Source organism: Dendrobates tinctorius, unplaced genomic scaffold, assembly GCF_039654945.1.
Source record: "Dendrobates tinctorius isolate UK_male_01 unplaced genomic scaffold, ASM3965494v1 ptg000058l, whole genome shotgun sequence".
Taxonomy (NCBI): domain Eukaryota; kingdom Metazoa; phylum Chordata; class Amphibia; order Anura; family Dendrobatidae; genus Dendrobates; species Dendrobates tinctorius.
In genome coordinates, this window is record NW_027361726.1 from 3,318,155 (window position 1) to 3,342,435 (window position 24,281).

Genomic DNA, 24,281 nt, shown 5'->3' on the forward strand with positions numbered 1-24,281 from the left:
TAGTGGTGGCCACAATTAGATAGAACTGTATTGTTTAGAGCTATTCACATCATAGACGTTTATGACATATTCACACATCTATCAAGAATGGGTTCCAAAAACCTCTCCCGCCTAGTGTCATGGCCACTGTAAGGAAGGAGGTGGCTGCGCATGCTAGTCTCTCTCTGTTCACATCTCTGGAGTTTCATAAAACAGTAAGGCCTCTTTCACACATCAGGTTTTCGCCGTCAGGCGCGATCCGGCGCTTTTGACAGAAACCGGATCCAGCGAAATGCAATGCCGGATCCGGTTTCCCCCCCATTGACTTGCATTTGCGCCGGATCGCGCCGGATGGCCATGCGTTTCATCCGGTTATCGCCGGATCCGGCAATGTGTCGCAATGTGTCGCGATCCGGCGTCTGGAAAAAACGTCTACTGTAACGTTTTTTGTCTCCGGCGAAAAAGCCGGACACGCCGGATCCGGCGCGTCCGGCTTTTTCACACAATGAAAGCCTATGAGCGCCGCAATGCGCCGGATCCGGCGAAAGCCTGATCCGGCAGCCGGATCCGGTTTTTTGGTCTGAGCATGCTCAGTAGCTCTGCCCACAAGACATATATAAAAGCAAGACAGTGGGACCCACAGCCACACCCAACATGCCACCCAAGACAGCAACCAGGCGCAGGAGAAGGCAGGAGACCACTGCAGCACCATCCGCACCACCACCACCCCAAATGGAGCAGCAAATAGAACATGCTGAGGAGGGGAGGCCAGCAGCAGAGGAGAGACGGTAATTATCAAATAACCCATTCCTCCAAACTAGGGCTATTGAATATCAAGATATTCATTGGCCCTTTGTTTCTCTTTATTCAACAGCCGCCCAATAGATGCAGCAGCAGCAGCAGCAGCAATGGCAGCAGCTTCAACACCACCCACAGGCATGGAGTATGGCCACCAGGAAGACAGCACATCATCTTCTGGGAGCCCTCCCTCGCATCGTCAGCGTTTGACGGTAAGTTTTTATTTCCAAAATCCATCTTCTCTGTAATATATGTCTATTCATGGCCTTTTATTTCAAAACAGGAATCACAAGATGAAGAGGAGCTCCCAGAAGAAGAAGGAAGGGGTGGACAGACACCTGGAGTGGGCTCACAATTGTTAAGTTTTTTGCATCAAACGCAGAAACACAACATCACACTACACACAACACATAGAAAACAATGTTCTGCAGACCACACACAGCAAACAAATGCCTACATCCAAAGACATAACTTTTTTTGTTTTCTTCTCTAGTCTTCCCAATCTGGTGCTTGGCCAAGAGGTGCTCGCAGTGCCTCCCAGGGTCGTCGGCGACAGCAAAGCGGCGGTCACCAGCGTGTAAGTATAAATATTTTTGCTTTGTTTTTTTGCACTTTTTATTTCATTTCTTTTGTGGAGGCTAATTATGTTATTTTTGTCTTTTTCTTTAACAGCCTTCACAGCGTGCTCCCGACTCTGACGTTGAGGATGGAGGGATTGATATGGACCGCCTCATCGATCTTGTCAGAGAAAGGGAGCCGCTCTGGAATATGGCTGACCGCCGCCACGCTGACCTGATCGTTACCCGACGACTCTGGGAGGAAATCTGTTCACTCCTTGTGGGCCGCTGGGAGGACCTCGATGTTCGGGCCCAGATTACAGAGCGTAAGTATATACAGTACCGGTTGCTTGATGTAAACCAGTGTTTCCCGAACTCCAGTCCTCGTGGTCCCCACGGATCATGTGTTCAGGATTTCTATTTACTATGGAAATCCTGAAAACATGACCCCTGGGGACCATGAGGACTGGAGTTTGGGAAACACTGATGTTGTATACTAACCACTCCTTTCTCGTTTCAGGGAACAGAATTGTGAATCGGTGGCCGTCTGTGAGGGATCGTTTCAAGAAGGAGTTCAATAAAGAGATGCGGGCCCCGAGTGGATCTGGAGGACGCAGGAGCAAGTACAAGTACGCAGAAGCCCTGTCGTTCCTCCGGGAAACAATGGTCACCAGAAGGTAAATATTACACACCACATGTGAAAAAAAATGTTAGATGTAAATTTTTTTTTCAGCCAGGGCCATACCATGTCAGTATTTTAATTGTTTTTTTTTCTCTTTATTCCACAGCACGGTGAGCAGCACTCGGGAGCCTGCACGATTGGACCCTTCTGAGGCGATCCCTGAGGAGACCGGCACCGAGGGACACTTCGACCGCCCCGGTACATCTGCACCTTCCCAGCCTTCCCACACATTCGACCCATCTGTCCCATCCACCAGCACAGGAGCATCGTGGCCGCCTACATTACATGAAGCTGCTGGTGAGGAGATCGCTTTCCCTTTACCCCACCCTTCTGCCCCTGCCACCTCTAGTACACCTGCGGGTACTGGGCGGCAGCGGCAGAGGGGTCAGGAAAAGACTTATGCGCCAGAGTTCTTGCATCTGAATGCATCTTTCCAGAACTGTCTAAAAGTCTTGTCAGAGCAAATCTCCGCAGGCTATCAGCAGATCAACTCCAGCATTCTGGAGGTGAAGACACTTCTGCAAACCATGCATTCAGAAGCAAGATCTTCGCCAAACCACACCTTTTTCAGGTCTGTTGTGGAGCGCATGGAAACGCTCTCTCCTGCCCAGCAGATGCATGTAATGCATTCATGCCACGCTGCTCTCCAGCAAGTTACCTCCCAACCTCCTCCTCCTCCTCCCACCACAGTAGTTCCTCCACCTGCACCCCCTCCAGCCACTTTCCATCCTCCCCCTCCTATTACATCTACACCCCCTCCAGCCACTTTCCATCCTCCCCCTCCTATTACATCTACACCCCCTCCAGCCACTTTCCATCCTCCCCCTCCTATTACATACCATCCACCTCCAGCCACTTTCCATCCTCCCCCTCCTATTACATACCATCCACCTCCCCAGCACCATCCACCTCCCCAGCACCATCCACCTCCCCAGCACCAGCCACCTCCCCAGCACCAGCCACCTCCCCAGCACCAGCCACCTCCCCAGCACCAGCCACCTCCCCAGCACCAGCAACCTCACCAGTACCAGCAACCTCCACAGTACCTGCAAACTCCCCAGTACCAGCAACCTCCCCAGTACCAGACATCTCCCCACTTCCAGCAACCTGCCCCGTACCAGACATCTCCCCACTTCCAGCAACCTGCCCCGTACCAGACATCTCCCCACTTCCAGCAACCTGCCCCGTACCAGACATCTCCCCACTTCCAGCAACCTGCCCCGTACCAGACATCTCCCCACTTCCAGCAACCTGCCCCGTACCAAACTCCTTCCCCATACAACTTGCCATCAACATCATCTGCTCCTACAGTCCCTGCCCAACCCTCCACTCCACCACCCACCACCTCTTCTGCTTCCCACATGTCCACCCATTCTGTAGTTTTTTCCACACCTTCACCTCTAACTGTTCCTTCCCCACAACGATCCCAGTCCTCTCTCCACACTCCCAGTGTCGAAGTGTCCCGCAGCCCCTACAGCAGTATTTCCACCACACACTACACAGAATTATAATGTGTGTTTTTAAATAAAAATGACCAGTTTTATGGTTTCAGTTTTATAGTTTCAAATTTTTATTAAACATGTTTATTAAAATTTTAAAAAAGTTTACTAAAAAAAACATTTTTCAATAAAAGTTAAATTATTTTACACTGGTTGTCTGTCATTTCTTTCTGCGGCGAAAAAGGTTAAATACAGGGTATTTAAAAGGTGAAATGGTATTCAAAACTAGGTATATAACTGTGGGTAAATTGTAGCTTTTTGCCACAGTTGTGTTCCTGGTTGTGTTTGAAGCAAAGTATTTCACCTAAAAAGTTGTGTTTATTGTTGGTGATTTCCTAACAATGTACACAACTTTTGTTAAAAGGTGAAATACTTTGCATAAAACACAACCAGGTACACACCTGTGGCCTAAAGCTAAAAATAGAGACCATGACAAGATAGCCAACTTTGGTTGGCAAAGGTATATACTGTTGGTACAGAAGGTACACAAGTTTGGGGCACAAATCTTTCACACTCTGTCATCCTGCCAGTGTACTCCTCCTTGAGGTGACATAAAGTATAGTGCAAAATTGTCCCTCATTACTGAAATCGTCACAGAACTTCTAGTGGTAATGTCATGGTAATCTTGCAAGGTGGTTTCTTCAGAGGTGTCCTCAATGGAAATGGGTTCCTTGCATATAACAAAATTGTGGAGTACCACGCACGCTTTGATCACCTCGTCCACAGTTTCTGTCTTGAGGTTGATCGCAGTCAATAGGACCCGCCATTTGGCTGTCAGAATACCAAAGGTACATTCAACCATTCTTCTTGCTCTTGTGAGGCGGTAATTAAAAATGCGTTTTGGTCTTGTCAATCCTCTGCTAGAGTACGGTTTCAAAAGGTGTTCTGACAGCTGGAAGGCTTCATCCCCTACACAGACAAATGGCATAGGTGGACCAGATGTTTGCGGCAGCGGTCTAGGTGGTGGGAACTGGAAGGTGTTTCCATACAGTTTACGCCCCATGGCAGACAGTTTGAAAACTTGAGAGTCATTGGAGCGGCCATAGGCCCCAATATCAACCGCAATAAATTTGTATTCCGCGTCAGCGATGGCCATGAGGACAATTGAAAAATATTTCTTGTAATTGAAATATTCCGATCCAGATCCAGCTGGCTTTACAATGCGGATATGTTTCCCGTCCACAGCGCCCAAGCAGTTTGGAAACTGACATATCTGTTGAAACTTGTCAGCAATTTCAATCCACCTCTCTGTTGTGGGCTCTGGTAAAAACTCTTCAGCTAAGGAGTCCCACAGTGCACGGCATGTGTACTTCACAATTCCAGATATGGTGGAAATCCCGAGTCTGTACTGGAAATGCAGTGACGAAAGTGATTCTCCAGTTGCAAGAAATCTGTGGGGAATGAACAAACAATAAATTAGTTTTAAATCACAGCATTATACCAAAACTGACCTAACACTTGGAGATACAAATTACCACCAACAAGATTGCAGTGAAAGTGTGCTCTGATGCGATCATATCCAATAAATGTGGCTTACCTTAAAGTCACCATCAGACGCTCTGCGGGTGAAACGGAGAAGCGGCAATAGGTGTCCGCTTTTCTTATGAGGTGTGCAATGCGCTCCACCAAGTAATCAAAATTCTCCATTTTCATCCTAACATATCCAAAAAATTTATCCGGGTTTCGTCGAAGGTCCATGCATAGTGTAGAATAGACCCCACGCGTCATTCTCTTGGCTGTGATGGGGTGGATCCACAAACGTCGTCTACGATGCCTGATGCGCTGCTGTCTCGCTCTCTCCTTCTCCAGAACAATCACCCTCAAACGATTTGCCTCCGCTGTAAAATCCGCCAAATTCTTCAAAATATTTCCAATGACAACATCCATCTTCGCCAGTAAACTTGCTCTTCTCTCCAACCTGCACTTTCTCCTCTACAACCTGTCAAAGAAGGGCTGTAGGAACATGCTATATATAGTTTTCCAGTAGCCAATCCCGTTCGGAAGGCCACAAGGGTCAATTTTAAAAACCGGATCCGGCGTAATCCGTCGAAAAACGGATAGAAAAACGGATGAACCGGATGAGACGGATCCGGTTTTGTCTGTCAAGAAAAAGACGGATCCGGCAGAAAACCGGATCCGTCACATCCGGTTTTACTAAACATTTGCCGGATCCGGCGTTCCGGCACGACGCCGGATCGCGCCTGACGCCGAAAACATGATGTGTGAAAGTAGCCTTAAGCTCACTAGTGATAGGTGTGTGCCCTAACGGTGGGACTGGCACCTATTACACATTTATCACATATCCCTTGGATATGCCAGTGTGAGGGATGGGCAGGGCTGTAGTCATGGCCACTAACATCTGCAATAGTGTGCCCTGGCCTCCCATCACATAAACATGCTGCTCTTCACTCAGCATACCTGCAAGCGCCTTTCACAGCTCCCTCAAGATCCTTTGTACGATTCTGGGGGACTTCAATACCCACTTTAGAAATAATGGAATCACAGTCCAGTTCAACTTTAAATGGAGCAACTTTACTGAAACTTGTACCCAGCATATTCATATTATTTCCATTATCATCATCAGGATTCATAGCATACAACTCCTCTTCTATCCCTTTCCTTCTCTCTCTATTACTAAGCCCACTTTCCCGGGCGGACCGTGCTGAACAGTCCCACAGCATCTTCAATGCCCAGCCACACTCCAGTCGGGTATTCCCTCAGCCATTTCGCCCTGGCTTTGAAGGCATCAGCCCACGAGGTAAGCTGCCACATGGTAAGAGATGTGCCCGTACTGCTTAGTCTTCACTAGCAACTGCAAACCCACTTAAGCTGCACTGCAAGTACTGCCGCTGTAGATCCCTCTGTAACAATTCTGGTCACAAATATAGTCCTCGGCCCAAATGACTCCTATCAGGAAGTCCTCTCTGTCTTAACCCACCGTGCCCCCCCTATATTAACTATCTACACCCCCAACAATGTTTCCTGACTACAGTGCCCTCATCTAGTGGCCAATCTAAGGTAATACTCTTCATTAGCATATTAGCATTATACCCCCATTTAGTGGCCGACCAAGGGTAGCTCACTTTGCCTAGCAATACTACAACATAAAATATACATACATATTACTTTAGCAGCATTGAAAAGCATTAAGAGGTTAAAAGGACAAGTATAAATGTTGCAACCCCTTACATTCTCCCATTCTTAAAACTTGGTCTCCCCTGTTCAATAAAATAAAAATGTTACAACCCCTTACACCATCAATGTCTAAAATAAGAATATCACACTAAAGGGATTGTTGAGAACTTGGATATTGAGGATCTCTCCTAATGATAGGTCATCACCATCAGATTGATGTAGGTCCAACAATCGGCATCCACACCGATCACTTTGCAATTCCTATGGAGGATGGATGAACACAGCCAGAATAGCACAGCTCTGCAGGCAGTGTAGTGGCCATTCTTAAGTACTAAAAATGCAGTATTTCTCCTAGAAAATTATTGCAATTCCCCATGTTTTGTTATATAAACATTTATTTCCTTTGTGGGTATTGAAACAACAAAAAAAACAGAAAAAAATGGCAAATTTCGACATAATTTCACACAAATTTCCCAAAATAGGCAGAACAAAATTGTTGGCACCTTTCCAAAATTATGGGTAGTAATCCCGACAATGATATGAACTTGTCATGATCGCTGGTGTGTCGCTACATGATCGCTGGTGAGCTGCCAAACAGGCAGCTTCACCAGCGATCAGCACCAGCGACGACGAGTGCAGGCGTCACTGTGTACCTTAGATAACAGCGCGCTGGTGCAGGGAGCTGGTAACCAAGGTAAACATAGGGTTTCTAAGCGCCGCGCGGCACTTAGAAACCCGATGTTTAGCTTGGTTACCAGCGTCCAGCTCGCTGATCGCTGGTCTCCCGCCTGCCACACACAGCGATGCGTGCTGGCCAGTGGGAGATCAATGATCAAAAAAAGTCCTGGCCATTCCAGCACGATCAGCGATACCCGGCAGGGGCACCAGTCACTGATAAGTGTCACACACAGCGATCTCGCTGGTGAGATCGCTGTTGCGTCACAAAACTTGTGACTCAGCAGCGATCTCGCTAGCGAGATCGCTGTGTGTGACGGGGGCTTAAGGATAACTTATCAATATCTAAGTCGCAGACAACCCTCTTAACTTTGTAAAACGTCTTTGAAGCTCTGTAATAGACTAACAGATCTGACCTATGTTAGATTTATGGAATTATTTTTTTCATAAGACAAGCAAATGGTGTTGAAGGGCCGACGTTTGTTTTAAATGAACAAATGGTTATACTTAAGGTATTACCACAGATTGTTTCCTTTATGGACTTTAGTTGTAGATCAGGTGCACAGGACACGAGGCCAGTAGGTATAAAGAATCTTCAGTGATTGATTTGCTCGAGGCACGTGTCTGTGTTTGTATCCGACCTGAATGCCCTAATTTGCTTTATTTTATGCTTTTACATAACACCTCTTTACTTTTTTCTTAATAACATCAGCAGAGATCAGAGGAGAGGTCATCTCTATATTGTCTAGCGTTCTCTTCAGCTTCCTTTAGCAATGTTTTACTACATGGCAGCCAACACCATGTACTCATGAAATAACAGGAACTCGTACCAAAAGCTGCATTGCACTTGTAATATCTCAATATTTCAAGGGTGATGACATACCTAAAAAGTAAAAACACTTCCATGCGGCACAAAGTTCAGTTCAGAAAACACAGTGTCCTTGCTGGTTCCTCTAAACTTTTCCTAACTAAACATCCCCTGTTGCTTTCTGCAGCTGAATATCGTCTATGATTTTCCCTACAGATCACCTCCCTGTCTGTGCACATGTGAATTGCCAGTTGACAGCTGTCCGGGTGAATTTACAACAAACTAGTGGTATGGCAACATGGAACGCAGAACAAAGAGTTCCAGTCCTCACGGCCACTGTCAGGTCAGATTTTCAGGATCTCCTTAGTATTGCGCAGATGACAGAACCTGTTGCAATTTCTGATATATTGATAATAGTTCCAACTCCTGTGCAATCCTAAGGAAATCCTGAAAACATGATCTGTCGGGGGCCTTAAGGACTGGAATTTGGTAAACTATGTCCTAGAACAGCCATGTAAAAAATCCCAATGTGCATTACTGAGAAATAAAGCTTGAAAGTGCTTTGTAGGATCTTAAGGCACCCCCACCCAAAACGCATCAAATCCACACCACCCCCAATGCATGCTCATTCTGGATAGTTTGCATGGGGCTGTCAAACTTGATTCCTTTGCGCTTTGTAGACTTATGCTCCACTGTAAAAATAATATAATTATGCAAAGCAGTTCACAACAGGAAAGTCAGAGACCTCTCTGTAGATCACACTGTTTGGGGGGTCTTGCCCTCATGTTCATAGGGCATGTTACTGGTTGCCTTCGAGACACATTGAATGGGGTTATGGTTAGCAAGTTAATATTCCAATGTAGCTTTGCCTTGAAAAAAAGGTCTCCCTACCAAGCAGAGTCTCTTGGAAGAGAGCTCTTTCCCCTGAGCTATGTCTAAACATCTTTTTTAAGGCCGGCGTCACACTAGCGAGGAATACGGACAAGTGCTATGCGATAAAACATTGCATAACACTCGGACCGCTGTTAATCTATAGGACAATTAAGGCAAAAATTAAGAGACCACTGCACAGTTTTATAAAAATCAGCTTCTCTACAAGTCTGACAGCCATTCCATACCAGTGTCAGTTGAATTCCAACCAGAGTACACCTCATTCTACTTAATGTGCTTCTGATTAGGTGATCACCTGAACCAGATCTTATTTAACGAGGGTAAGTATAAAAAAACCCTGAGGTGGTGTTCACAATCCTCTTGCAATAGGGTAAGCTGGATGGCAAAACAAGTGCTAGTAATTTCCCAAGAGTAAGAGGAATGAAAAAAAAACTTTTAACCATGCCAAAGGAGTTGAAAAGAAAAGCCTTGAGTGAGGAAAGGAAGGGCTCAATTCTGGCTTTATTAGCAGTGGGATACAGTGAGCGTCATGTTGCCTCCATCCTTAAAATTTCTAAGACGGCAGTCGATTACAACAAGGTCAAGCAGCAGACATTGGGGACAACAAAGATACAGAACGGCAGAGGGCGAAAACGACTCTCCACTGACCGGGATGACCGTCATCTTATTCGAATGTCACTCAGCAATTGCATGATGACATCAAGTGACCTACGAAAGGAATGGCAAATGGCAGCTGGGATGAAGTGTACAGCAAGAACAGTTCGTAACAGGCTCCTAGAGGCAGGGCTCAAGTCATGTAAAGCTAGAAAAAAGCCTTTCCTCAATGAGAAGCAAAGGAGAGCCAGGCTGAAGTTTGCCAAAGAACATAAGGATTGGACCATAGAGGATTGGAGTAAGGTAATCTTCTCTGATGAGTCTATTTTTCAGCTTTGCCCAACACCTGGTCGTCTAATGGTTAGACAGAGACCTGGAGAGTCTTACAAGCCACAGTGTCTTGCACCCACTGTGAAATTTGGTGGAGGATCGGGGATGATCTGGTGATGCTTCAGCAAGGCTGGAATTGGGCAGGTTAATCTTTGCATACAAGGTTATCCTGGAAAACAGTTGATTCCTTCTGCTCAGGAAATGTTTCCCAACTCTGAGGACTGGTTTTTCCAGCAAGACAATGCCCCATACCACATAGCTAGGTCAAACAATGTGTGGATAAAGGACCGCCACATCAAATCCCTGTCATGGCCAGCCCAATCTCCAGACCTGAACCCCATTGAAAACCTCTGGGATGTAATCAAGATTAAGATGGATAGTCACAAACAAAGAAGAACTGCTTAAATTTTTGTACCAGGAGTGACATAACCAGTATGAAAGACTGATGGAAAACATGCCAAGACACATGAAAGCTGTGATTAAAAATCATGGTTATTCCACAAAATATTGATTTCTGTACTCTTCCTGAGTTAAAACATTAGTATTGTTGTTTCTAAATGATTATGAACTTGTTTTCTTAGCATTATTTGAGGTCTGCAAGCACTGCATTTTTTTGTTATTTTGACCATTTCTCATTTTCTGAAAATAAATATAAAATTTAGTGCTTGTAAATTCGAAGACATGTTGTCAGTAGTTTATAGAATAAAAGAACAATTTACATTTTACTCAAAAATATACCTATAAATAAAAAAATCAAGAAGAGAAAAATGTTGCAGTGGTTTCTTAATTTTTGCCAGAGCTGTATATACTGTATATATATATATATATATATATATATATATACACACAGTTAGGTCCATATATATTTCCACAGAGACATTTTTCTACTTTTGGTTCTAGACATTACCACAATGAATTTTAAACAAAACAATTCAGATGCAATTGAAGTTCAGACTTTCAGTTGTCATTTGAGGGTATCCACATTAAAATTGGATGAAGGGTTTAGGAGTTTCAGCTTCTTAACATGTGCCACCCTGTTTTTAAAGGAACCAAAAGTAATTGGACAATTGGCTCCAAGGCTATTTCATGGACAGGTGTGGGTAATCCCTTCGTTATGTCATTCTCAATTAAGCAGATAAAAGGCCTGGAGTTGATTTGAGGTGTGGTGCTTGCATTTGGAAGGTTTTGCTGTGACGGAAACACACGGTCAAAGGAGCTCTCCATGCAGGTGAAACAAGCCATCCTTAAGCTGTAAGAACAGAAAAAACCCATCCGAGAAATTGCTACAACATTAGGAGTGGCAAAATCTACAGTTTGGTACATCCTGAGAAAGAAAAAGCACTGGTGAACTGATCAATGCAAAAAGACCTGGGCGCTCACGGAAGACAACAGTGGTGGATGATCGCAGAATAATCTCTATGGTAAAGAGAAACCCCTTCACAACAGCCAACCAAGTGAACCACACTCTCCAGGAGGTAGGCGTATCAATATCCAAATCTACCATAAAGAGAAGACAGCATAAAAGTAAATACAGAGGGTTCACTGCACGGTGCAAGCCACTCATAAGCATCAAGAATCAAAAGGCTAGCCTGGAATTTGCTAAAAAAAATCTAAAAAAGCCAGCACAATTCTGGAAGAACATTCTTTGGACAGATGAAACCAAGATCAACCTCTACCAGAATGATGGAAAGAGAAAAGTATGGAGAAGGCGTGGCACAGCTCATGATCCAAAGCATACCACATCATCTGTACAACACGGCGGAGGCAGTGTGATGGCTTGGACATGCATGGCTGCCAGTGGCACTGGGTCACTAGTGTTTATTGATGATGTGACACAGGACAGAAGCAGCCGAATGAATTCTGAGGTATTCAGAGCCATACTGTGTGCTCAGATCCAGCCAAATGCAGCCAAACTGATTCGTCGTCATTTCATACTACAGATGGACAATGACCCAAAACATAAAGCCAAAGCAACGCAGGAGTTTATTAAAGCAAAGAAGTGGAATATTCTTGAATGGCCAAGTCAGACACCTGATCTCAACCCAATTGAGCATACATTTCACTTGTTAAAGACTAAACTTCAGACAGAAAGGCCCACAAACAAACAGCAACTGCAAACCACCGCAGTGAAGGTCTGGCAGAGCATCAAAAAGGAGGAAACACAGCGTCTGGTGATGTCCATGAGTTCAAGACTTCAGGCAGTCATTGCCAACAAAAGGTTTTCAACCAAGTACTAGAAAAGAACATTTTATTTACAATTATTTAATCTGTCCAATTACTTTTGGTCCCTTTAAAAACAGGGTGGCACATGTTAAGGAGCTGAAACTCCTAAACCCCTCATCCAATTTTAATGTGGATACCCTCAAATGAAAGCTGAAAGTCTGAACTTCAACTGCATCTGAATTGCTCGTTTAAAATTCATTGTGGTAATGTCTAGAACCAAAATTAGAAAAATGTTGTCTCTATCCAAATATATATGGACCTAACTGTATAGATGTCAGTGACACATACATATATGCATCTATATATATATATATATATATATATATACATTTATTTATATATTTATATTGCAGAGCTGACAGGATAGGAGAGATGGATTACATACAGTAAATCCATATAGGTTAGCGGTGACGTCACTAAAGGTGTTCTCGCAGCCGGGCTGAACTGCTGTGACCTCAGGACCGTGGGAAAATGCCAGTGATGAGGTCACGGCAGTTCAAGCTGAGTGTTTTTGTAGGAAGATGGACTGGGCCGGTGGTTCATCTCTTGTATTGGTTCCGGAACTATCGGGGTTGTCACCATTGTGCTTTCTGACCCGGACAGACCTTTGCACTCCACAGTAGGGGGCGTTTCAGGGATAAAAGGGACTGTGCACGGGAAAGCAGGAGACTGAGCGGAAAGACAAAGTGCACACCAGGAAAAGGTTGATTCACTTTCCATGGAACGAAGCGACAGCTCAGACCCGCACGGTAGTTCCCCAGCCTTTGTGCACACTGACTGTGAGCAACGAGTAGCGGTGTGCCCACTCACCCCTGTCACTGAGAATCCATCTCGCTTCGCTCCCCTGACTGCTGTGGGCGCACGGCCTAAGTCTGACCAGGGAAATCATACATAGCCGGATAGGTTCACCCCCACCTCCGCTGCTGAACTGAGTCATGCTCCGGCGGTACCCCAGACCGTGTCACATCACGTACGTCGCCCCGGGAATGCAGGACCTCGCAAAGGAGAGCCAGGATACTCCAGTTTCATCTGGAGACAGTGCTTCAACTTTCTTCAAGATCACGCCAGAGACTTCAAGCATCACTTTCAACACCACTGTGGGATTTCAAGCTTTCACAGCCCGGAAACCATCAGACTGATAACTTTACCCGTTTCTTGAACAATTGTTCTTACCTTGATAAAATACTCAGTTTTACTCCCCTCACCACTCATTTTCTCCCTGCGCAGATTATCCCCTGCATTAAACCGTTTAACTGTTGCTCTGCCTCCTGCTCATCACTGCATCCCGTGTACCTGCTCTCTTACATCTTCATAGCAGATCACCGTGAGAAATTCTCACGGTGATCAGCTGTGAATACACTGAGCATGAACTGCGATGCCCTCTTCAGTGGCATTTTCCCATGGTCCAGAGGTCATTGCAGTTCAGGCTGTGAGGGGGCACAGACTCAATGAAGTCACTGCTAGTCACTGAGGCTGCGCTGGCAGCATATCCTCATTCACCAGCGTTTTTTCAGCTGGGTTGGTCGCATCTTAGCACCGTCCAGGTTGAAAAATGTATATCCCCAGATATGGATTACGGCATGGAATACAACGACGAACAGGTAGGGTATATTGTTGCTTTTTATTTTATTTTTATTACAGGAGAACGAGAGCTTCGCATGTAGGTTGTAAGTATGGTTTAATTAAGAATAATAAAGGAGTCTGTGTCTTTATTGCAATTAAAGGATTTTTTACTGGGTGTCTGTGTTTTCTTTACAACTTGTCTATGGGTTTAGTAATAGGGGCATCTTATTGACAACTCTCCATTACTAACCTCGGGGCTTGATGTCACCTGAAAGGTGACATCAACCCCACAACTATTACCCCAATTGCCACCGCTACAGGGCAAATGGGATGAGCAAGGCTAAGTGCCAGAATTGGCGCATCTTAGAGATGCGCCTTTTCTGGGGCGGCAGAGAGCTGATGTTTTTAGCCGGGGGGTCAGAATCCATGGCCCCTTCCTAGGCTTTTAACATCACCCCTCAACTGTCTGCATAGCCATTGCTGGCTATTAATTATAGGGGGACCCCATACTCCTGCAATTCTGGTCTCAGAAAATTGGACCGAATTTTCATACGGCAAGTGTGACGTCGGCCATAGCCAAATACACTGCTCTGTACTGATGAAAGGCAAGAAGCCCAAAACAGTGATGTCTGCAGCTGGCTCTCCGGTTTGGCTGCTATGTACTACTTTGCAGCCTATAGCCAAGATAATAGCCCAGGAAAAATGTAAAGAAGCAGTTTTTTTAATGGTATTGATTAAAATACTCCTACATGTATATGTATACTGCAATTATGACATTTATGATGTCTGTGGGTCCCAAAGCAAAATCTCCTACATGAGCGACCAGCTATCACATGTGCGTAATACAGGGGTGGACATTGACAGCTTGGGGACCCTGTGCAAGAAATGTGTCTGGGCCCCCTTCCTTTTATGGCGACAAAGCTACATACAGTGGGGCAAAAAAGTATTTAGTCAGTCAGCAATAGTGCAAGTTCCACCACTTAAAAAGATGAGAGGCGTCTGTAATTTACATCATAGGTAGACCTCAACTATGGGAGACAAACTGAGAAAAAAAAATCCAGAAAATCACATTGTCTGTTTTTTTTTTTCATTTTATTTGCATATTATGGTGGAAAATAAGTATTTGGTCAGAAACAAAATTTCATCTCAATACTTTGTGATATATCCTTTGTTGGCAATGACAGAGGTCAAACGTTTTCTGTAAGTCTTCACAAGGTTGCCACACACTGTTGTTGGTATATTGGCCCATTCCTCCATGCAGATCTTCTCTAGAGCAGTGATGTTTTTGGCTTTTCGCTTGGCAACACGGACTTTCAACTCCCTCCAAAGGTTTTCTATAGGGTTGAGATCTGGAGACAGGCTAGGCCACTCCAGGACCTTGAAATGCTTCTTACGAAGCCACTCCTTCGTTGCCCTGGCGGTGTGCTTTGGATCATTGTCATGTTGAAAGACACAGCCACGTTTCATCTTCAATGCCCTTGCTGATGGAAGGAGGTTTGCACTCAAAATCTCACGATACATGGCCCCATTCATTCTTTCATGTACCTGGATCAGTCGTCCTGGCCCCTTTGCAGAGAAACAGCCCCAAAGCATGATGTTTCCACCACCATGCTTTACAGTAGGTATGGTGTTTGATGGATGCAACTCAGTATTCTTTTTCCTCCAAACACGACAAGTTGTGTTTCTACCAAACAGTTCCAGTTTGGTTTCATCAGACCATAGGACATTCTCCCAAAACTCCTCTGGATCATCCAAATGCTCTCTAGCAAACTTCAGACGGGCCCGGACATGTACAGGCTTGAGCAGTGGGACACGTCTGGCACTGCAGGATCTGAGTCCATGGTGGCGTAGTGTGTTACTTATGGTAGGCCTTGTTACATTGGTCCCAGCTCTCTGCAGTTCATTCACTAGGTCCCCCCGCGTGGTTCTGGGATTTTTGCTCACCGTTCTTGTGATCATTCTGACCCCACGGGGTGGGATTTTGCGTGGAGCACCAGATCGAGGGAGATTATCAGTGGTCTTGTATGTCTTCCATTTTCTAATTATTGCTCCCACAGTTGATTTCTGCACTCCAAGCTGGTTGGCTATTGCAGATTCAGTCTTCCCAGCCTGGTGCAGGGCTACAATTTTGTTTCTGGTGTCCTTTGACAGCTCTTTGGTCTTCACCATAGTGGAGTTTGGAGTCAGACTGTTTGAGGGTGTGCACAGGTGTCTTTTTATACTGATAACAAGTTTAAACAGGTGCCATTACTACAGGTAATGAGTGGAGGAAAGAGGAGACTCTTAAAGAAGAAGTTACAGGTCTGTGAGAGCCAGAAATCTTGATTGCTTGTTTCTGACCAAATACTTATTTTCCACCATAATATGCAAATAAAATGAAAAAAAAACAGACAATGTGATTTTCTGGATTTTTTTTTCTCAGTATGTCTCCCATAGTTGAGGTCTACCTATGATGTAAATTACAGACGCCTCTCATCTTTTTAAGTGGTGGAACTTGCACTATTGCTGACTGACTAAATACTTTTTTGCCCCACTGTATATATATACAGTATATAGCCACACACATACATGTATATATATTACATAGTCTCCTTTATTATGTATATTGTTGTCCCTTATACAGTGCCCTCTCTTGTTATGTACAGTACCATCCCTTACATATTGGATTATAAAGAGCCCTGTTATTTATTACATACCGTCCTGTCTTGTTAGCTGTATAATGCAATGATGGCTGATGGAGCATGGGAAAGCTTCCTTTCTAATGGAGAAGCTGATGGACTGGTAGTCTGGTCACCAGTTGCTCCATCAGCAGTCATTTTATATCTAAAAAGAGAGGGGACTATGTAATTAAAGAGGGCGCTGTGAATAACAAAATTAACAAGAATACACTATGTAAGAGAAAGCACTGTACATAACAGCAGAGGAATTTATATAATAAGGGACAGCACCATATATAACTAGAGAAGATGGTACATAATAAGGGACAGTTTTATACATAATAAAAGAGGAAACTATGTAACTAAGGATGTTGTTATACAGAATTAGTGAGTACACTATATACTAAGGGACTGTGTTATACATAATAAGTATGTACACTATATACTAAGGGACTGTGTTAGACATAATAAGTGAGTACACTACATACTAAGGGACTATGTTATACATAATAAGTACGTACACTATATACTAAGGGACTGTGTTAGATATAATAAGCGATAATAATGTCTTCTTCCTCCTCCCCCTGTTCCTAAGTCCATTATAAGTCCCCTTTCCTCCCATCCAAATCCCCCTCACCCCTCATTGTCCTCCTCCCCCGAATCCCATTATTGTCCTCTCCCCACCCCATCATTGCCCTCTTCACCATCTCCATCATTGCCTTCTCCCCACCACTATCACTGCTTTCTCCCCTGCCACCCCATCATTGTCCATTTCCACCACCTCCGAGCAGCATGGTGGCTCAGTGGATAGCACTGCAGCCTTGCAGCGCTGGAGTCCTGGGTTCGAATCCCACCAAGGACTACATCTGCAAGTTTGTATGTTCTCCCCTTGTTTGCGTGGGTTTCCTCCAGGTACTCCGGTTTCCTCCTACATTCCAAAGACATACTGATAGGCAATTTAGATTGTGAGCCCCATCGGGGACAGTGATGATGATAATGTGTGCAAACTGTAAAACGCTGCAGAATATGTTAGCGCTATATAAAGATTATTATTATTATTCTTCCTCCCCCACCACCCCCATCATTGTCTCTTCCCCACCACTCCCATCATTGCCCATTCAACCAACTCCATCATTTCCTCCTCCCCCACCCCCCCCATTATTGCCCTTTCCACCATCAATGCTTTTTCCCCCACTACCCCATCATTGCCCTTTCCACCTCCTCCATCATTGCCTTCTCCCCTACCACCCCATCCTTGCACTCTCCATCAACCCCATCATTGCCCTTTCCACCACCCCATCATTGCCTCCTTCCCCACCACTCCCATCATTGTCTTTTCCACTACCACCATCATTCCTTTCTCCCCCATCTCCATCATTGCCTTCTCCCCCACCCCCCTCATTGGCCTTTCCACCACCTCTATCATTTCCTCCTGCCCCAATGCCCATCCTTGCCCATTCCACCACTTCCATCATTTCCTCCTCCACCACCATCCCCATCACTGCCTTCTCCCCATCACCCTATTTTCTCTTATAGGCAGCAGAGCTGCTGGGATCTCTCCCTGCCCGCTGCACATGAGGGAAATCTGGCCAGGGGCCCCCCGGAGCCTCGGGACCGGAGAAAAAGGCCAGATTTCCCTCATTATTAGCTGCCTTGCAGAGGCCCCCCTCGGTGTAGCCGCATAGGCTGCACAGGTGGTATGTCCGCCTATGGCTTAACAGAAATAGTTTTCTCATATGTGTCAAATGGACTTTGTGTCCCCGTGTACTCCAGGGTCCAAGTGCAACTGCAGCCCCTGCATCCATAATAGTTATACTCCAGCATGTATCAAACATACACTGTTCAACACAGGTTTTGTAAGGGTATGTTCACACTTTGTGTTTCTTCTGCATTTTTTTCCTAAGGCAAAACCTGCTCTCTTAGCAGTAAGAAACTTGCCTCACCAAAAGAGGTCTTACTTAGTTTTTTTTTCATTTTTGGTGCGTAGTTTTTTTTTCATTTTTGGTGCGTAGTTTTTTTTTCATTTTTGGTGCGTTTTTGCCAGGATACTTTTGTCTCTTGTGCATGCTGATAAAGTTTAATGCATAAAAAAAATCTGATTCATCAGGTTTTAGAACCAAAAATGCAGCAAAACCTGATATGTTTTGCAGCATTTTTTGCACTACCCATTGCTGGTACTGTAAAAGATACTGAATTTTGCATAAAAACACGCTGAGAAAACACAACATGTGAACATAGCCTAACAGAGACATACTTAATGACACGTAATTCTCAAATGCTGAAATAAAAAATGACATTGAAAATGTGAAATAGTTTTTTGCTTGAAAGTTACAGAGCAAAAAAAGAAAGAACGCAGAGTTTAATGAGATTTTAATTTATTAGAAAGGAAACGCATCTACTGTATATACTTCAGATGCGACGTCTTTGTGTTTGTCTATTGCGCTCTGTTTCTTGAGTGTCTCTTCTGATCATTCAGCAGTAAGCTGCCAGCATTACAGGGCACCATTAACACTTGTAACGCTTCTCACCGACTGCGACATCCTGATGCCATCGCTCCTCATGTTCATCACCAACTGCAACGAAATGAATGGGGAAGACCTCTAAACGGGAATAGTACCCATGCTGTTTCAGGGACACTGCCGTTAGAAATTCATCCACAAGCAGATGGGAATATTCGGCTCTGATATTTGCTAACAATCTATTTGACACAATTTTGAAAGCCTTCCATAATTGTTGTTCTCTGTCGTTCAACATAATCTCACATTTCTTATCACTTTGCAGTTGTCTGAGCAATAAATATTCCCGCCTTGATTTTCTCTGTATTGATCATCATAAATACAGTAGCTGACACAAATAGGTACAGGAGCTTCTAACAAAATTAGGATATCATGAAAAAGGTAATTTATTTCAGTTCTTCAATACAAAAAGTGATACTCCTATATTATATAGAGTCATTAAAAACAGAGTGATCTATTTCAAGTGTTTATTTCTGTTAATGTTGATGATTATGGCTTACAGCCAATGAAAATCCAAAAGTCATTATCTCAGCAAATTAGAATACTTTATAACACCAGAATGAAAAATGATTTTAAAATCCGAAATGTTGTCCTACTGAAATGTATATTCAGTAAATGCACTCAATACTCTGTCGGGGCTCCTTTTGCATCAATTACCAATTACTGACTGCATCAGTGCAGCATGGCATGGAGGCGATCAGCCTGTGGCACTGCTGAGGTGTTATGGAAGCCCAGGTTGCTTTGATAGCAGCCTTCAGCTCGTCTGCATTGTGGGGTCTGGTGTTTCTCATCTTCCTCTTGACAATACCCCATAGATTCTCTATGGGGTTAAGGTCAGGTGAGTTTTCTGGCCAATCAAGCACAGTGATACTGTTGTTTGTAAACCAGGTATTGGTACTTTTGGCAGTGTGGACAGGTGCCAAGTCCAGCTGGAGAATGAAACTTCCATCTTCAAAAAGCTTGTCGGCAGAGGGAAGCATGAAGTGCTCTAAAATGTCCTGGTAGACTGTGGGCTGACTTTGGTCTTGATAAAGCACAATGAACCTACACCAGCAGATGACATGGCTCCCCAAACCATCACTGATTGTGGAAACTTCACACCAGTGTCAGACTGGGATGCCAAGGGTCCACCAGTTACCAACTCCGGGGCCCCACTTTTCAGCTACATGCAAATATGACATTATCTTCAATTACAAAATTATATAACAATGAACTTGGTAGATTAGTAAATGAATAAGATGCTGCCTTTGTCTGCACATAGTGATTCAATATATTGTGCCAAGTACTGATCATATAGGAGGGTGATGGCCAATCCTGCACTGTGGTCCACCAGAGGATTCTCCCGTTTTCCTGTCGGCCAGTCTAAGCCTGCTTCACACTAGACCTCAAGCAGCTTGGATTGTGGCCTCTCCACTCTTCCCCCAGACTCTGGGACCTTCATTTCCAAATGAAATGCTAAATTTACTTCCATCTGAAAACAACACCTTGGACCACTGAGCAACAGTCCAGTTCTTTTTCTCCTTGGCCGAGGTAAGACGCTCTGGCGTTGTGTATTGGTCATGAGTGGCTTGACACAAGGAATGCGACACTTGTAGTCCATGTCTGGATACATCTTTGTGTGGTGGCTCTTGAAGCAATGACTCCAGCAGCAGTCCACTCCTTGTGAATCTCCCCCAAATTTTTAAATGACCTTTTCTTAACAATCCTTTCAAGGCTTCGGTTATCCCAGTTGTTTGTGCACCTTTTTCTACCACACTTTTTCCTTCCAGTCTACCTTCTATTAATATGCTTGCATACAGCACTCTGTGAACAGCCAGCATCTTTAGCAATGACCTTTTGTGGCTTACCCTCCTTGTGCAGTGTGTCAATGACTGCCTTCTGAACATCTGTCAAGTCAGCAGTCTTCCCCATGATTGTGGAGCCTACTGAAACAGACTAAGGGACCTTTATAAAAGCTTAGGAAGCCTTTGCAGGTGTTTTTGTTAATTATTCCAATTTACTGAGATAACGACTTTTGGGTTTTCATTGGCTGTAAGCCATAATAATCAACATTAACAGAAATAAACATGTGAAATAGATCACTCTGTAATGACTCTATGCAATATATGAGTTTCACTTTTTGTATTGAAGAACTGAAATAAATTAATGTTTTGATGATATTCTAATTTTGTGAGAAGCACTTGTATCTGAAATTAAGAAGTTACGGCAAATTAATGACAGCCCTCTGATGTGGTTTTTGCACACAAGGTGCAGCAGTTTTATTACAGTGGAAAGTTGTGATCCAACATGACGTCATGGATTCTTATAGCAAATCTTCCTTATTTGCTGACTTAATGCCATTGCGTGAATGATGTTAGAGATTGCAGAGTGGAAATTATTTATCTAGTCTCTACTTATATTTGTCATGTCGTGTGTTAAAAAGGATGTTTTAAATTATATTCACGCAGTGGGGAAGATAAGTATTGAATACACTGCCTATGTTAAAAAGGGTGTTTTGTATATATACAGTGGGGAAAAAAAGTATTTAGTCAGTCAGCAATAGTGCAAGTTCCACCACTTAAAAAGATGAGAGGCGTCTGTAATTTACATCATAGGTAGACCTCAACTATGGGAGACAAACTGAGAAAAAAAAATCCAGAAAATCACATTGTCTGTTTTGTTTTCATTTTATTTGCATATTATGGTGGAAAATAAGTATTTGGTCAGAAACAAAATTTCATCTCAATACTTTGTGATATATCCTTTGTTGGCAATGACAGAGGTCAAACGTTTTCTGTAAGTCTTCACAAGGTTGCCACACACTGTTGTTGGTATGTTGGCCCATTCCTCCATGCAGATCTCCTCTAGAGCAGTGATGTTTTTGGCTTTTCGCTTGGCAACACGGACTTTCAACTCCCTCCAAAGGTTTTCTATAGGGTTGAGATCTGGAGACTGGCTAGGCCACTCCAGGACCTTGAAATGCTTCTTACGAAGCCACTCCTTCGTTGCCCTGGCGGTGTGCTTTGGATCATTGTCATGTTGAAAGACCCAGCCACGTTTCATCTTCAATGCCCTTGCTGATGGAAGGAGGTTTGCACTCAAAATCTCACGATACATGGCCCCATTCATTCTTTCATGTACCCGGATCAGTCGTCCTGGCCCCTTTGCAGAGAAACAGCCCCAAAGCATGATGTTTCCACCACCATGCTTTACAGTAGGTATGGTGTTTGATGGATGCAACTCAGTATTCTTTTTCCTCCAAACACGACAAGTTGTGTTTCTACCAAACAGTTCCAGTTTGGTTTCTTCAGACCATAGGACATTCTCCCAAAACTCCTCTGGATCATCCAAATGCTCTCTAGCAAACTTCAGACGGGCCCGGACATGTACAGGCTTAAGCAGTGGGACACGTCTGGCACTGCAGGATCTGAGTCCATGGTGGCGTAGTGTGTTACTTATGGTAGGCCTTGTTACATTGGTCCCAGCTCTCTGCAGTTCATTCACTAGGTCCCCCCGCGTGGTTCTGGGATTTTTGCTCACCGTTCTTGTGATCATTCTGACCCCACGGGGTGGGATTTTGCGTGGAGCACCAGATCGAGGGAGATTATCAGTGGTCTTGTATGTCTTCCATTTTCTAATTATTGCTCCCACAGTTGATTTCTTCACTCCGAGCTGGTTGGCTATTGCAGATTCAGTCTTCCCAGCCTGGTGCAGGGCTACAATTTTGTTTCTGGTGTCCTTTGACAGCTCTTTGGTCTTCACCATAGTGGAGTTTGGAGTCAGACTGTTTGAGGGTGTGCACAGGTGTCTTTTTATACTGATAACAAGTTTAAACAGGTGCCATTACTACAGGTAATGAGTGGAGGAAAGAGGAGACTCTTAAAGAAGAAGTTACAGGTCTGTGAGAGCCAGAAATCTTGATTGCTTGTTTTTGACCAAATACTTATTTTCCACCATAATATGCAAATAAAATGAAAACAAAACAGACAATGTGATTTTCTGGATTTTTTTTTCTCAGTTTGTCTCCCATAGTTGAGGTCTACCTATGATGTAAATTACAGACGCCTCTCATCTTTTTAAGTGGTGGAACTTGCACTATTGCTGACTGACTAAATACTTTTTTTCCCCACTGTATGTAAAGCATTAAATCTTTAGAAATAAAGGAAACTGTATTATATCTTTACCAATAATGCAAGCCACAGTACATAATAAAAAGAAAGCATACAAATAAAAATAAGTAAAATGCGTAATAAATGTGGAAGAAAGCAGCCACTTATCTAGCACTTGCCATTAGTGTTTACATTATATATTATGTGCCAGTCATTTCAGTGCAGCTGGCATAATAAAAGCAGACTTAAAATAAATAATATATTCTCAGCGTTCCCGCCTCATGGCTGGTGTTCTGGTGAACCTTCACTTTAGCAGGATTATATGGACTTCTTTTCAGTCTGTTTTACACCATGTGAAAATAAACCTCCTGCACACTTTGCCATTTTCCTTGGCAGTAAAACAAACAATTCCTCTAAATAAATAAACGCATTTTGATAGAAATACTTTAGTGGCTACTAGAGAGGCCCTGCACCAGTGCGAGCGGGCCAGGAATGCAGCCGGGACACCGTAAAGCCTATGCCCTGTGGGCTGCTTGACCACACCAGATATGGTGCCATTACCACCTCCCGGGTTGTTATTACTTAGTGGTCTAAACCAACTCAAGCTTAATGTTACTGCACTAAAAACAGGGAGACTATGAGAGCGATCCTTGGAGAGTTATGGTTTCATTAAGTATTATTACACTGGGCCATATGGTTTTTAGAGTGAATGAGCAATTCTCCACGTGTATATGAAGTGTTTCAAACACATCCAGCCTGTGCAGCTCTGCAAGTGCGGACCCTCCTAGAGACAAAGTACCAAATTCATATGCATTTTATTACATATTATTAATCTATACACCGACATGCAGTCTGTATGCAGAATAAAAAATTGTCCTAATTAGGTTCATAATGCAATTATGAAAAATCTCTACATTTGCCATTCTCTTCTGTCTGAAGAAATAGTAATCGACAAGCTCTCTGGGCACCAAATCACGGCACAGCAAGCAATTGCCTCTTTGCTTAAAATAACCACAATGCACATATTTCTTACAAAGTATCCAAGACAACAGGCCTGATAACCATTCACTGTAGCCCAGGAGCTGGTTGTTGTGGGGGTTGACTGGTAAATATGAGGGTATATGATCCTTTATGGGAAGGATACTGTTGTGAATTCTCTTACTTCTGAGTTGGGGCTCCCTCTGGTGGTTACTGTGGGTAGTGGAGCTGGTCGGATTGACAGAGGTCTGTCACCTGATGATGATGATTGGAGATCTGGGGTTACTGATTGGGAGTATTTAAGTGAG

At 43.9% G+C, this 24,281-nt stretch overlaps 1 long non-coding RNA gene across 1 annotated transcript; it reads left to right on the top strand.

Annotated features, from left to right (window-relative positions):
- The first annotated feature begins 364 nt into the window (after positions 1–364).
- LOC141092072 (uncharacterized) lies at positions 365–1,717 on the top strand. Its single transcript, XR_012232676.1, has 3 exons — positions 365–989; positions 1,061–1,354; positions 1,450–1,717. It is a non-coding gene; the product is annotated as an uncharacterized lncRNA (long non-coding RNA).
- Positions 1,718–24,281: the final 22,564 nt, after the last annotated feature.